Source organism: Oreochromis aureus, linkage group 14 (assembly GCF_013358895.1).
Source record: "Oreochromis aureus strain Israel breed Guangdong linkage group 14, ZZ_aureus, whole genome shotgun sequence".
Taxonomy (NCBI): domain Eukaryota; kingdom Metazoa; phylum Chordata; class Actinopteri; order Cichliformes; family Cichlidae; genus Oreochromis; species Oreochromis aureus.
This window is the reverse complement of record NC_052955.1, coordinates 39,803,562-39,818,851: the sequence shown is the minus strand read 5'-3', so window position 1 is coordinate 39,818,851 and position 15,290 is coordinate 39,803,562. Positions and strand designations below refer to the sequence as shown.

The 15,290-nt window shown below is 40.0% G+C and overlaps 1 long non-coding RNA gene across 1 annotated transcript; it reads left to right on the top strand.

Annotated features, from left to right (window-relative positions):
* The first annotated feature begins 11,561 nt into the window (after positions 1-11,561).
* Positions 11,562-13,411, top strand: LOC120432939. The gene is made up of 3 exons (XR_005608215.1): positions 11,562-11,631; positions 12,531-12,619; positions 12,747-13,411. It is a non-coding gene; the product is annotated as an uncharacterized LOC120432939 (long non-coding RNA).
* The last annotated feature ends 1,879 nt before the right edge of the window (positions 13,412-15,290 follow it).

The following is a 15,290-nucleotide window of genomic DNA, read 5'->3' as shown; positions in this document are numbered from 1 at the left end:
TAGAATTTTAACAGGGTTATGTTTCAGAGCTGCTGATTGGCTCTTATGAAATAGGGCGGAACTACAGTAGATTTAAAAGCACAGTACAGTCAAACGGACTTCGCTTCAGCTTCATCGAGTCAATGATAAAGTTATGTCTGTAGGTATGGATGTGAAGACATTTTAAACCATTTTTGCAAACATTAAACGATTCTTTACAAATCTAAAGTGTGGAGAAAATTCAAACTTTTAGGCAAAGCTTAGGCTCCTTGTCGTAATGACTGTATGTAATGTTGATAAATATAGAATAATAGGTGTTCTGCATATCTGCGGTTAGCCTTGCGTGGCCTATAAATACCAAAACCGTGAAATGCATGTGAAACTGATGAGACTGCTGTTCTGCCACTTATAATTTGATTAACCTGGTCGAAAACATCCCAACTTTAAAGCACAGCTTGATGCTCAACTTGGTTCAGTTGCTGTGTCAGAATGAGCACAGGGTAAAGTAAACTGCTGAACCTGTTGGGAAGAATACTACTTGTTTTGCAATAGCTGTGCAGCTCTTTCAATGAACATTTTGAATGCATGACTGTGTATGATATAAGCCTACCTGTTAACCTGTTTAAGATGGAAATTTGCTAGTGAATTGCAAAACAAATAGGAAAAATAGGAAATGTAGCAAAGACCTTAGAGGTAAAAATAAATAAATAGATGGAAATAATAATCACCCACCACAATATGGCAGACATTTGTTATTATAGCTTTCAACCAAATTAGAGGTAATTTGGAGACATTCAACCTTATGCTTTCCAAAGTGTCTTGAACACATTTGATAAGCAAATAAATTTTTTTTTTTTTTTTTTTTTTTTTTTTTTTTTTTTTAAACCTGTCCCGTTTGGTTCTTTTGCCATCAGAATTATTGTCTAAAGGCGAAGAAAGATGCCCAACGGATTTACTTTACAAATGGACCATCCCAGCCTTGCCGTAATGGTCCATTTGATTCACCTTTATTATTTATTTTATTTTGACTTGCTGAATACGGGACAGACTAGACTGGTGGAAAGAAAGGGAGAAAGAAAAGGAAAGAAAAACAGCTGAGAAGAGGGACGGGGAGAAGGGCAAAACCAAAACCAACAGAATAAGCAGACAAAAATACATATATCGATCACCTGGATCACCTGTTGAGAAAGAAAAAAAGAAAGCAAGCAGAAGAAAACGAGAGTAATAAACAACATCACAATGATATATGGGAATATGACAGTAAATACTAAATATTAAACATTATTGTGCAGCACGTAGGATCGACAGCGCACAGTGTGCTTTGAGGTAGGAGCCAAAAAGGGTGTAGTTTGTGTGTGTGATCACCCGTGTGTGCACCTGTGAGCATGAACGCGCTTGTTTTTAAAAGGTTCCTTCATGTAATGATCTGCTAGAGGTGTGGGGGCCACTGCCCCGTCCTCCAGGGCATGAAGCAGGTATGGAGGAGATCAAAACTCCAGACATCCAGAGGCCCCCAGAACACAAGAGACCAAGGAAGACCAACAGAGGGGCAGCCGCGCCACTATCCCAGAAAGAGCTGAGGAGAGTCCCAGATGAGGGGTCACTCAGCAGCCGCGGAGCAGAAGCCGGGGGGGGTTGCAGTGACGTGCCCGTGAGCTCCGCCGGCAGCCAGCTGTGCCTGAGTGACCGAGCCCCGGGCTGAGAGGCCGAGGGCACCCCATCCCTGCAAATAAATTTCTAATAAATTTCTTTCTTTCTCCCCTTTCTTTCCCCCAGTTAAGTCTGTCCCGTATTCAGCAAGTGAAAATAAAATAAACAATAAAAGGTGAATCAAATGGACCATTACGGCAAGGCTGGGATGGTCCATTTGGTAAAGTAAATCCGTTGGGCATCTTTCTTCGCCTTTAGACAATAATTCTGATGGCAAAAGAACCAAACGGGACAGGTTAAAAAAAAAAAAAAAAAAAAAATGATAAGCAAATACCAATGATATGGAGAGTATGGTGGCTGGGTGGTATGTAAGAACATATCATACAGTCACAATACTCTCCACATCATAGTTTACATTGTTTGAGGTGCCTCACAAGAAAAATGCAAGCGTCAAACATGTTAGTTTTGTGATGTGTCGGTGTAGAGGATGATGGTTACTTCAAATAAATGCCATTTCTGTACTAATTTATAGTTTGTATGTTTACTTGATACAGGTGAGGTGGTGCTGTTCGTATCTCTGTTTCATTTTTCGTGATCTAGATGGCTAAAACAGAAGATGCTACTTTGGATACCTTCTTTGCTGCCTTGCATAAAGCTTCTGTCGACTGTTCTCTTACTCACAAGGTGGATGGACGTGCATTTGATTTTGCAGATTTTTATATCAGATGTCCTTCCTGATACGAGCTATTCTGGGATGTGTATGTGCTCTCAGTCTCGAACTTGAGATCTTTTGCATTTTTGTTAGTGAATCTGTAAAACTGTGCAATATTACACACAACTACAGCTGTAGAACATGTACAGATCTGTACATGTTCTAGATGTCAATAAAGTTGTATTAATTTGTGCTTTGCTATCACATCAAGCCAACTAGCTCAGCAAATATCACCAAACAGGTGAATTATTATTATGTTAGTCGTGCTAGCTAAAGATACAGTGGCTGAATGTGAATGTGCAATAATTTCACTCTCAGAGGTACAGAAAGATGTAAGAAAGAGAGAAAAGATAAGAGAATATATTTTAAAGACTGCTAAGAACGGGATCATTTATAAACTGGAAATTTATGTAATGTCCTAATTTTGCATAGGGAAGATAATATCACCATTAATATTACCACAGGGGGGACATTACTTTCTGATTTGTTGTATCTGCATGGCATTATTGCATTATGGCATATTTTGATAAAATGTTTAAAAACTACAGAGTTTCTAGAGTTTCTAACTAATTAACTAATTATTCTAAAAAATAATGATTTTGTTATTACTTTGTATTTCAATGTTTATTGTAATGATCATTCAAAGTAATTCTGTTTAAAATAGGGACACCTGGCACCACTAACTTTAATTTTAACATCCAAATATGTTGTAAAGCCAAAATGTAACTATTTCTATGTGTTTATTATAGGAATAAACATTCTTATCTTTCATGTGGGTGAAGCAGGCGCTGTATGACATGCAGAAGACAAAAGCCTCTAAGTGAACAAGGTCACCGAAAGACCGAAACTCTGAGACTAAAAGCACGTCAGGCCTGAGAGGGCATTAATCCTCTCACTGAGGAGATTGCTTTTGTGCTTCAGAAATATTTCTCATGGCAGTGGAAGCTTTGAAGGCAATGACGGAGAAAAGATCCCCAATGATCAATGATGCCATTATTATGGATCTCTGGTTTCAGTCACAGTGAGCAGAGACCAGCACTCAGCATCTCCAGCAGGGTTCAAAAGTGCATGTTAGCTGATATGAGTGGGCACAGAAAAAAAACTAAGAGCAAACATTACGGGTTTGACGGACAATGCTGAACTTTATAGTTGCAAAGACATTTTTAACCCTTTTGTGTGTGTTTACCTCAAGAAATGATGAGCACATACAAATCATTAGACACTCTCCTTCAATGACAAAGTTAATTAAAATATTAAATGTGAAAATAATTTAATAATTCCAATATTTGTTGTCCCATGTAGCTGCAGTCAAGCAGCAACCTTCATCATATCAGACAACTGTCTATCTGATACGCCTTAAATATTTAATTATATATTGATCCATCCTAACCAAATATACGGAGCATCGACAGACAGCTGACACCTTTCAGCCTCGTAAGAAGACGGTCAGTTTCACACAGACTTAATTGGAACAATACCAAGTGGTTTGATATGATATGGTTTGGCCAACACACACATTTCCCACGAGACTCATTTACAGCAGCAGGGTAACAATGCACAGAGTGGAAAAAACTATTCGCTGCAGTCCTTTGAAATGCGAGCAGCACGCGAGGCTCATTTCACCACTGATGAAATTCATCACATTTGAGGTGGTGTAACACATTTACACACATATGTAATGGTAGCTCAGGGGAAAAATAGTTGCCTGCTGGCACAATGCATTCCCTGGAGACATTTACTCAGGGGCCTGTGGAGTGTGAGACCGGATGGGAGTCATGATAAAAAGAGAGGAAATGTGTAGTGTGCAACAATGCCAGCCTCCTCTGGAAGGAGGTACAAAGGCCAAGGTGCTGAGGTAAGAAGCCACTTATAGAAAAATGAGCAACATTGGCTATATTGTCAGCTAAACAAAAGTACAATATGGAGAAAATATGATCTCTGGTCTTCATTAAAAACTAAATTTTGACAGTGAATAATAAAAGTCACTTTTTAAAAAAGTATAAATATAATTTCTTTTTGAATATCTTTAATGAGAAGTTTACGATACAAGTCATAACCTTTAGAAGATAATGCACACACACACACACACACACACACACACACACACACACACACACACACACACACACACGACCAAATCCTCTGGTCAGTGTCTTGCTCTGATCCTTCCATTTTATTAGAGCAAAACCAAGTCTGTTTAAATCCTCCACTCTGTCACTGAGGACATCTCAGTGTCCTCTCCAGGTCGAGGGTATCAGTCGCTGTTGTTGGTGACGTTGTTTATTCAGCAAATGTTGTGAGTTTTCTGAGACACCCAAAATGATCAGAAGAGGGTCAGGTAATCATTTAAAAACCTTTGAAACTGTCCTGAAGTTTGGAGCTAGCGGCATAACAGCGGAGCCTCGATATGTCTGGAAAAAATTCTGGTCAACTTTCCCTAGTTGTAATGCAGCCTGTGCAAACTCTATTAGAGAGTTAACCAAACAAGTATCAACCCAATTCAACCCCTTTATTCCAGGTCAGTCACATTCCTGTCCCCATCCAATCATGTTTAGCTTTCTCATTTCCTGTTTTGTTTAATAAAGAGACTGTATTACATGTCTTTCTGCACTGCAGTCTCTCAAACACAGGACTAACCTGTTCTTAAGACAAACAGAGATAAGAACATCACCAACACTGCAGAGCCCTAACACATCCATCCATCATCGAGGGTTTGAAAGAATTTAGCTGATATTGGTAGTGTGAAACATCGAATGCTGAACTTGAACAGTTTGATTGCTTGCCTCAGATTTAAAAAGTACTATTGATAACCCGGTTGTATTACTATTAAAAAAATTATAATAAAAAAATAATTAATTTGAATGGGAAACATGTATATTTTACCTATACAAATATTTGCTGCTTAATATTAACACATTCATCCTTCACTTGTATTATGTTTGCAAAGTTGTTCTTTTTAGTTCTATAAGGCTTATAATTCCAAATTCACAATTATGGGGTCTTTTTTTAAATAAATAAATTAATAACATAAAACTGTCAGTAAGATATATATATGGGTAAATTTTGAAAAAGATACAGCTGTTGAGCGAGACGATCATTTTCACTACATTCACATTTTAACACAATGTTAAACTCCAGAAATCTGCTCTGAACTCAGTCTTGTCCTACATAGCTGCACATTTGCTTCATACTTACATTTCTTTGCAATCTCAATTCCCAAATATGTAATTTTATCCATATTTAATTTAAATGGCTCACTAAGCCAAACAAGCATCAGCTCACTTTTACACCACGTAACTCCAGAAAGATCATCTCCAATAGGATGAGAACAGTTGTCTGTGGGTTTACTATAAATATCAAATTATCATCCACACAATATATTTGTAGTATGAACTATTTCTGCAAAGAGCTATATGCATGACTATTATATATTTACTTTTCCATCCATCAGTTTCTACTTCCCCTTTACATTTTATCTAAAAAAAAACACAGATGTTGGCCTGATTCAGATGTGAGGACATAATTTTTCCTATATTCACTACAATAAAATGACACACAAAAAATTGAACAATCATAGCATATAACAATTTAAAAAGCTATTGCTGAGAGAGTGGAGCGTGTTTTTGGACCTTGTCCCCTTCCCCTCGGACTCTGGAACCCCGGGCCCTTCTCCCTAACACTTTGTATATATTATCACCTGGTGTAATCACTGTAACTAAACGCACTGTCAACTTTTGCAAAGGTTTCCTGGTCTGCGCCTGAGTCCGTCTACAAAACCATGTCAGTATGTAAAGAACCTTTTTCAGTGCGGTTGAGAGGCAACATTTTGATTTCTAGGCCTGCAGCTTTTTTGGATGCAGTCTTTGAGCCGAGCTATGGTCATATCTCAGACATTCCTCTGCACTGGACACACAGAGATGAACCAGATATAGTTCTTATAATATTTGCTCAGTTAAATCAGTTTGGCAAAATGTTTGACCTTCAGATTCCAGCATTGTAATAAAATATACGCACATAAACTTGAGTTACATCCCATTCTTAACCCACAGAGTTTAATAGGATGTCGGCCCATCCTTTGCTTTCACTGGAACTAACAGGTTGTTCTCAACTTCTGAACAACGCCCCCTCACCATAATCCCCCCTCCACCAAACTTTACACTTGGCACTATGCAGCCAGACAAGTACTGTTCTCCTGGTAACCGCCAAACATAGACACATCCATTGGATTGGTGTGCGGAGGCAGCGTGAGTCGTCACTCCAGGGAACACATGTCCACTGCCCTAGAATCCAGTGGCAGTGTGCTTTACACCACTGCATCCGATGCATTCCACTCTGAGATGTAAGTCTTGGAAGCAGCTGTTCAGCCTTGGAAATGCATTTCACATTTCAGGTCTCTGCGCCTGTTCTTGAGCTAATCTGAAGGCCACATGAAGTCTCGAGGTCTGACTCTTTGCACACTACACAGCTCAGCATCCACTGACGCTGCTCTGTTAATTTACGGGCCTACCACTTTGTGGCTGAGTTGCTGTCTTTCTCATTCACTTTAAAGTCAAAGTCAAAGTAAACTTTGATTTCCAGTTTGTTATAATAGTGCTAAGAATTGACTGTGGAATATTTAGCAGTGAAGAGACTGCATGACTGGACTTGTTGCACACTTGGCGTCCTGTCATGCAACTATGCTGGAATTCACTGAAATCCCTACGGCGAACTATTCCTTCAGAAATGTTTGCAGCAGTAGTCTGCATGTCTGCATGTTTATTTTATACACCTATGGCCATGGAAATGCTTGGAACACCTGAATTCAATGACTTGGATTTGAATGAATCCTTTTGTGACATCATTTATTATAAGTTTTGTTGTTTGTATGTTGTTGGCAGACGGATTCTGATGGACAGTTTCAGGAAAGTTTTCCACAGGACTGCAGTGCATCCTCGCTGCTTCCATAGGAATAATGGATGAGTCTACAGCAGTATAGAAACCAGGTGCTGCTAATCAAATTCCACTAGTCATCAGCAAATGTGACCACCTCTACAAAAAGAGGAGTTTGGGCAGTTTACATGTCAGGAGGATTCAGGTGTGTATTCATACAATCACTCAAGAATTTCTTCTTTTGAATTCTTGTGAAAGTTTTATTTTTCACAAGATTTTCCAATAATCACACAACAGTGATACCCGCTGAGGTGAATGTATGTGGAGTGTGTTCGCTGTTTTGAAGCCCAGATTTGTCTTGGCAGGGATATAACAACAAAGAGCAACACTGCACGTCTCTAAATGTGTCTGTTTCTTTCAGTCACCAGGTGAATAAACTCCATTTACTACACTGACTTTTCTATTCCCACACTGACACTTTACAGTATACAGTATGTATATGTACAGCATAGAATACCTATTTTCAATCATTAGGCTTAAAGTTATTATGTATACACGTACACACAAGGACGATATGCAAACACAGAAAAATATATACAAACACTTGTTCAGCAGAGATGGGCAGTAACGCGTTACAAGTAACACGTTACTGTAATCCGATTACTTTTTTCAAGTAACGAGTAAAGTAAGGGATTACTATTGCAAAAAAGGTAATTAGATTACTGTTACTTTCACGTAAGCATGCTGCGTTACTGCGTTACTGAAACCGTGATTTTTTTGTGAGAGTGTCTCATGACAGTGACGTAAGCGAGTGCGACGTTCGTGACAACAGCTGTGTGCAGATCAACAATGGATAATATATCGAGTGCAGAGAGAGTATGAGCGTGCAGCGTTTAAATTGTGGAAGTGCTGACCTTACTTTGAGTCTGATTCCGTAAAAAGTGACAAAAACATTAGCGTCCGTTGTTCACTGTGTGGGAAGAAAACTTATTTTTACAGTGAAAAACCCCTTAACTTCCGAGCAAGCACCGAGTGCGCTGCCACGGAGTGGGAAATTCACAGACACACTCGCGGATTCTTCCACTGACCGCTGCGGTACACCTGCACCAGGGCAAACATCCGCCTGCTATACAGGTGAAAATAGAGCAACAGGACCGCTGAGTCTTTGATTTTATTTATTTTCTGCTGTGTTTTACTTGCATCTATTTGAAAGAGTGAGTGTAAACACTAAAAATATTTTATTTTATGTGCTGGAATGTGCAGAAAATAGGTTTAAATGTTAAACAAATTTCTTCCAGTCAGAGAATGTTGCATATAATTTAATTTTTGCTTGATGCATAAAGTTAAAAGATTAAAACTAATAAAACAAGTTTTAAAAAGAGACTTTTGATTACATTTTGTATGATGGATTATGCAGAAAAAGTAGAATTGGGCTGAAAGATCTATCGCTTTATCACCTATTCAGGTTGTAAATCGTGTTTTTAAAAAGTAACTAAGTAATTAATTACTTTTGAAAATAAGCAATCGGTAAAGTAACGGGATTACTTTTTGGGGGAAGATTACTTTTTTCAAGTAACTTGACCAACACTGTTGCTCAGTGAAACTATACAGTTGTGGTCCTGCAGTGTATTAATGCTTCAATCTTAAATATGATCGGTCTGTTTCTATTACACAGGCCTTTAAGGTGGTGCTAATTAAACATTTACTTAAAAAGCTATCGTCTGACCCAGCTGTCTCGGCTAATTATAGAGTCATCTCCAGCCTTAAAAGTGCATCTAAAAATTTCTTAAGAGCAGTTGTAAAAGTTATCATAAGTTGTCCTCCAAGACCCACCATCCTGTAAGTAGAAGGTCAGTAATTACGCCGACCTCTGCCTTTGGGCTGTGGCATATAGTGGGCCCGCCCTGCACAGAGAGGCAAAATATCCCTTTTGTGAGGGGGAGACTAGATTGTTTTATCCCTTCATTTTCATTGATCATTGTACTAATAAATTATCTTTTAGAACTTAACTTTTGCCCACAGCTGAGACGGCTGGTCAGACCAAGAATCTGTGTGTTAGAATGGTTTATTTGGAGAGTTTGGGTCAGGATTCAGAACTCATTACTGCACAGAAACATTGTTAGTGACGGTTACAAATAATCTTTTTTTGGCCTCTGACAGTGGACTCATTTCTATGCTTGTCCTGTTTGGCCTCAGTGCAGACTTCAGTACTGTTGTTCACAATATTTTATTACACAGATTAGAGCATAGATATTCAAAGTACTGCTCTGCAATGATTTGAATCTAACAGACACACTATCTTACTTGTTCATGTAAATGGCCGCCCCTCCCTGATCCTGGTTCTGCCAGAGGTTTCTTCCCATTAAGATGGAGTTTTTCCTCCTCATTGTTGCCAAGTGCTGATTGTCTGGGTTTTCTGTGAACTATTGTACGGTCTTTACATGACAATGTGAAGCACCTTGAGGAGACTGCTGTGACTTGCCATTTTATAGATTCCAATACTGGTTCTGATGCATGTTTGGGATCGTTGTCCTGTTGGACAGGTTGAAGCATTTGGAGGTAGTTTTTCCTCATTATTCCATCAACTTTATGCAATATACTACTGGCACCAAAGCAGCCTCGGAGCATGATGCTACCACCACCATGCTTGATAGTTGGTTATCAACAGCTTTACTTTAAACTCTGCTCTTTTTGCACTACAACAGACTGGAACAGAGTCTGAATCAGTGCAGATGTAGCCCCAATCAGTCTGTCAGGCTTGACAGGCGTGTCCATGAAAATTTTGAACAGAATCTGTGACAAAGGGCAGCCATAGTGGATTCCAACAACCACTGGGAACAAGTCTGACCTATTGCTGGCAATGGGGACCCAAGTCTAAGAATGTGGCAGACTTCCCATACATGGGCAATGCCTCCTCCAAGTCCATAGATGTATCCATAAAACACATGTAGCTTGGCTGGGCAAACTCCCATACACACTCAAATAATCTGGAGACCTGCAACCAGGTCAAAAACCACATTGTTCCCCTTGAATCTGACATTCAACTAACAAACGAGCCCTCTTTTCCAGAACCCTGGCATAGACCTTCATGGGAAGGTTGAGGAGTGTGATCCCCTATAGCTGGAGAAGACACACTTGACCCCTTTATAAAGATGGGAACCAACATCCCAGCAGAAGTGCTGATCAAGACAGACCTACAAAATAACAGATGTAAGGGAACTCAGGGTGAATCTCATCCGCCCCAGGGTTCCTGCCATCTAGGAGTTGTTTAACTCATCATCTATGATGGGGAAGTTATCCCCTTCATCCCATCAATTAAGGAAGTCCTCTATAGGCCAACTATGTCCTCAGTTAAAGTCAGCCTGCACCCCACCCACACTTTACACTGTGTGACAGAGCACTGCTTTACCCTCCTGAGTTGTCTGACAGCTGTAGTCAATCACAATCCCTAACAACTTGTTAATAACCTGACCATGTCGATTTAAAAGACACCTTCAGAACCACTAATAAAAACATTTAAGCGATTGAATGTATGTATTTCAGACTGTATTTATACTTTTGACCCTTTGTGGATTAGAGAAAATCTGTCTGCAAAGGTTCTCAGTGATCCAGGTCATAGTAGTCTAAGGAACTTGGAAAGAAAAGCATCTGGACTTTTTAAAATTTCTCAAAATTTCTTTGAATTTTCAAGAAATTTAAAGAAGTCCAGATGCTTTTCTTTCCAAGCTCCTTAGATGAGAGAAAATCCAAAATAAATTCAAACGTATGCGCCCAGTTCTTATGTTTAAAGTCATTAAAGATGGATTCCATACAGTCATTCCAACCTGTAACAAGAACAATTCAAATAAGTCATTTAAAGGCCCAAATTTCCATGACATTCATGCCTTTGATAAGTGTGTGTAAACTTCTGATCACAGTTGTATATCACACGTGTCATCCAGACTGAGAATTACAACAATAAAGACCTTTCAGTCAAGTCTTAGGTCTACTGTGTAACAGCTTTATCTCATGATTGTGTATCGTGTTGTTCCACAGTATACATCACCTTTTAATTTTATTGCATCTGGGAAATCCATCAGAATCTAATTATTTATGCCCATCTATCGAGTCTAACCCCTCAAGGTGCATATCAGGGACCCTTGATCCACCTGTGCTACTTCACCACTTTATCTGTCTCTTATTTCTGTCTCTTCTCTCCTTTATCTGTGTGTATGTCTTTTGTCTGAGTGAGTTGACCTCACCTTGTCTCTCAGGGGCGGGGTTTGTCCCAGGTCCAGCTCTTCAGTTCCACACATGGACGTAATGAGCTCACCTGTTTGCAATCAGTTCTTCCCCTGCTAGTTCTTAAGGTGGTGAATCATCTTCAGTCTTTGCTGGATTGTTGAATGAACCACAGCTAGTGAAGCTGGCTTGCTTGTCCTGTAAGTTACTTACCTTATTGTTGTTCCGTGCAGACAACCCTGGGGATTCAGGGAGAAGGGCTCTTTTTCCCTGTGGGTGATTCTGTAGTGGGATTACACGTTCTGTTTGGACCCTGGACTTTACTGATGGGAAACCCGTGCCGTTGCCTTTTGAACTTTGGCTAAAAAACTTATTTATACAACAGAGTCCCATGTTTGAGTCCTGCATATTTTGGAGGCCTTGACACTGCTTTATTTGGACCACAGGGAGAAGCCAGAGGACCTGGATGTATGTTCTCCTCATGTGGCTATGGGGTTAACATGCATACGCTACATAATAAGATAGTTTTGGATAAATAGTGGACTCTAACCCAGGACCATCTTACTGTGGGACAACGGTGCTAACACCACACTACCCAGTAATGACTGGTGTTTGTTTCCTTTGGTGTGCTCTTCTGTTTGCATAATTCTGTCATGTTTGCTCTCACAAACTTTGTCCACAGCATGCACCTTCATCACAGAGCAATTTGTTCATTTTTACAGACACACCTGTTCCTTGTTGTATCCAGTAGTCTTTCAACATTTCTGGGACTAATTTATTTTTGAGCTTTTATGAAGCTTAAGTTCATACATTTTGAACTGTGAGGTTGTGAACCTTGGTAACTTGTTTTGGAAGATGTTAACATTAACAACATGAAATGTAGAGCTGTAAAAGTTCCTGTACACTTTTGAAATGTTGCAGTTTTGATTTAATCAAACCTGCAGCTTGCACTCGATAACCTGTGATACAGCAGTTTGCTTCTGTACATTTAACATGTCCAAACTTGAGTCGCAGGGGAGCTGAAACCTATTTCAAAACACAGCACGTATAAGGCTTGGGTTTGTTCTCCAACCTTTTCCCTTTTCTCCTTTGCTGTCAGGTGGAGTTGTGGGCTGTTGCTTCCTCAAGGACTCACCTGCAAGCTGAGTGTTCTTTCTTTCCTGCACCTGCTTTATCCAGTTGGCTCTGGTAAGGATCTGTTGGTGCTGTCATTCTGCACTCTTGCTGCCATAGTGGTGTTAACTGGGCCTCCTTTGTTGCTGGCTAGCACCTCTGGTTTTTGGACTGGTAATGGTATATTTCATTTGTTCTCCAGCAATCTGCCTGAAGACTGAGTGTACCTGCGGAGACTAATGTTACCCTGACGAGTTTAATGTCTTGGCCAAACAGCCACACTCTCCTGCGCGCACAAGACCTGAGCCTGCTCCAGTTCTTTCATGACCTCATCAAATCCTGCCTACCAAAGGCTTCACTCTTCCTTGGCCACTGCTGATCTTTCTTTTCCATTGGAAACTCCACCCCACTCTTGTAGGGGGCGGGGCCAGCCTGCCTTCTAGCTTTATTTGTGCTTTGACCTTTTATTTTTTCTATCCCCCATTTATATTTTTTTTTTTCTTCCACCTGTGGGGTCTGGTATTGTCACAAAGTAAAACCTAATGAAATAAAAAGAAATTGGCTATAAGAGCAGCTGGAGCAGGGTTTTCTTTTTTTTAAGACCCTGGTTCTACTAGCTAGAGCTGCTGTGTTCATGTGCACAATTGGTGCATGTACAAGTTTATCAAATCACCACCAGAGTTTAAATTTAAAGCATAACTAAAGATGTGTGTATTTGTAATGACCAGTTACCTGCTGATCCCTGCTGCACTTACGCCTCTCTTGAATATCCTTCTATTATGTTTGCTGCACTCTTCTACTGCGCCCCAGAAAGCTTTCTTACATGGATCAAATGGAAAAAGAAGCTATGCGTAGACTGAAACAGCATGCACATCTTTCCTTCTGAGCCCCAACGGCTTTCCTGTCTAAAACAAGCGGTTCCCTCGGGGTGCTTCCAATTAGCAATGGTACATCTGTGCTGATTACTCGATAGCTTCTTAACCTCTGCCAGCAAAGCAAGCCAAAGTTGAGAGAAGTTCTTGATGCCCATTCTAACAAAGTGAAGTGGCATACATTCAAAACAAAGTCAAGCAGTGCATGTCACTGACCTATTTGCCTTTTTGAAGAGGGGCTTGAGTTTGGTCTGAGATGAGTTTAGTTTGGGATTTTCCTTGAAATATTTTAAAATGCCAAACTGGTAGCTGGAAAACACTCCCTCCAAAGCACAGGAACAGTCTGGCTCGTACCATCCTGCCTGTCATATCTTTTAGCCACAAAATTGAAACCGCTTTAATAAATCCAACAGCTTTCTAACATTCTGCAGATGTTTGTAAATCTAACCTGAAATGTTCCTATTCTTTAAATTCAGCCTTATTTTTCTTTATCCTTAGTGCAGATTTATGCAGGTCATATTGAACCACGATGTTCACTGATTCCAAAGGATGAAGGTAACAATCCACAGCTGCCACACGCAGACGTGTCAGACAAAGATGGCCTGGGCATGACACGCGTAAGAGAACAATCCTCTGAAACTGCAGAGTTCTCCCTGACGAGAGCAACATCCAAATCTTCCATCTATAGGCCTAGTTGGGTGCTGACCTTTACTTTGAATCCTTAAAGTTAATACGATCTCTTTTAGAGCAAAGACTAATTTCTAATTAACATAATTGAACCAAAGCAGTGTTTCTGTTGTACCCGCTCTTGTATACAGACTGAACTGGCGCACTATCTTAAGTGCAAGGTGTGAGTCTGGCCAGAGGGATGGAGAGTTGGCATTTCCCCTTAAGTCAGCAATATTAACCTTATATTCCCCCCACCCCCAAAAAAACCCATGTTGCTCCTCAGTTATTGTAAGAATTAGTTTCACTTGGTTCAACATGAATGTTAGACGTTTAAATCACAGCTTAAAATCCTGTCACGTAAAGTATGTTTACAACAACTGTACTTTACTCTTTAATTTATGGCCATGAGCCAAACTACAAAGTCACAGCAGGCACAAAATGCCACTATAACCCTAGCACAACAGGCCTTTTACGCAGCGCAACAATGGTGGAGAGTGGACAGGCAAGTGTTCAAGGTGAGTCCTATCCCTTACAGTTTATAGGAATTTTCCAAGCAGGAACTGGAGGCATTGCAGAACTCGACTTGAGTTGGGATCTGAATGAATTGGTCACTGAAAGACTGCTGGAGCAACAATGTAAAGAAGTTATTTTTCTTCAGGAGCTGATAACTTATAGCAGGTATTAGGACCAATCAGAGAGCACCTAACTCTTAAACACTCATAGCAACAAGATTTATAAACAGGCAAAACCCTCCCTGGACGTGACAACACCAGACAACGTCTGCCTTCAAAAACTTAGGATAGCAGCCATGATAAAGATACGGCTTTAAACCAAAGTTTGTCCTCAGTGCAATCAGTGAATACTGTGTTCTGTAAGATGGGGCTTACTGGCCAATCACCAAGTTAATGTGCATTAACACTCTCCTAATAACCCCTATATACACCCAGTATCATCCACACCCTGGCTCACTTTAACACTAAGGTGTTACTCCTGACTTCACTAACATTTACTGCCAGGGGCAATTCTAGGTTGAAACTTTTAGGCGAGGCTCAGCTCCCAATCATAATGTGATGTGTACAATGCCTTGTAATTAATATTAAGGGTATATGCTTGTAATGGCATCAGCCACACATGGGTAAAACAAGGCCATTCGTTCACTTTATTAGTTTGGTTTGCAGTTGCTTCACTAATAGAATTCATTAAGC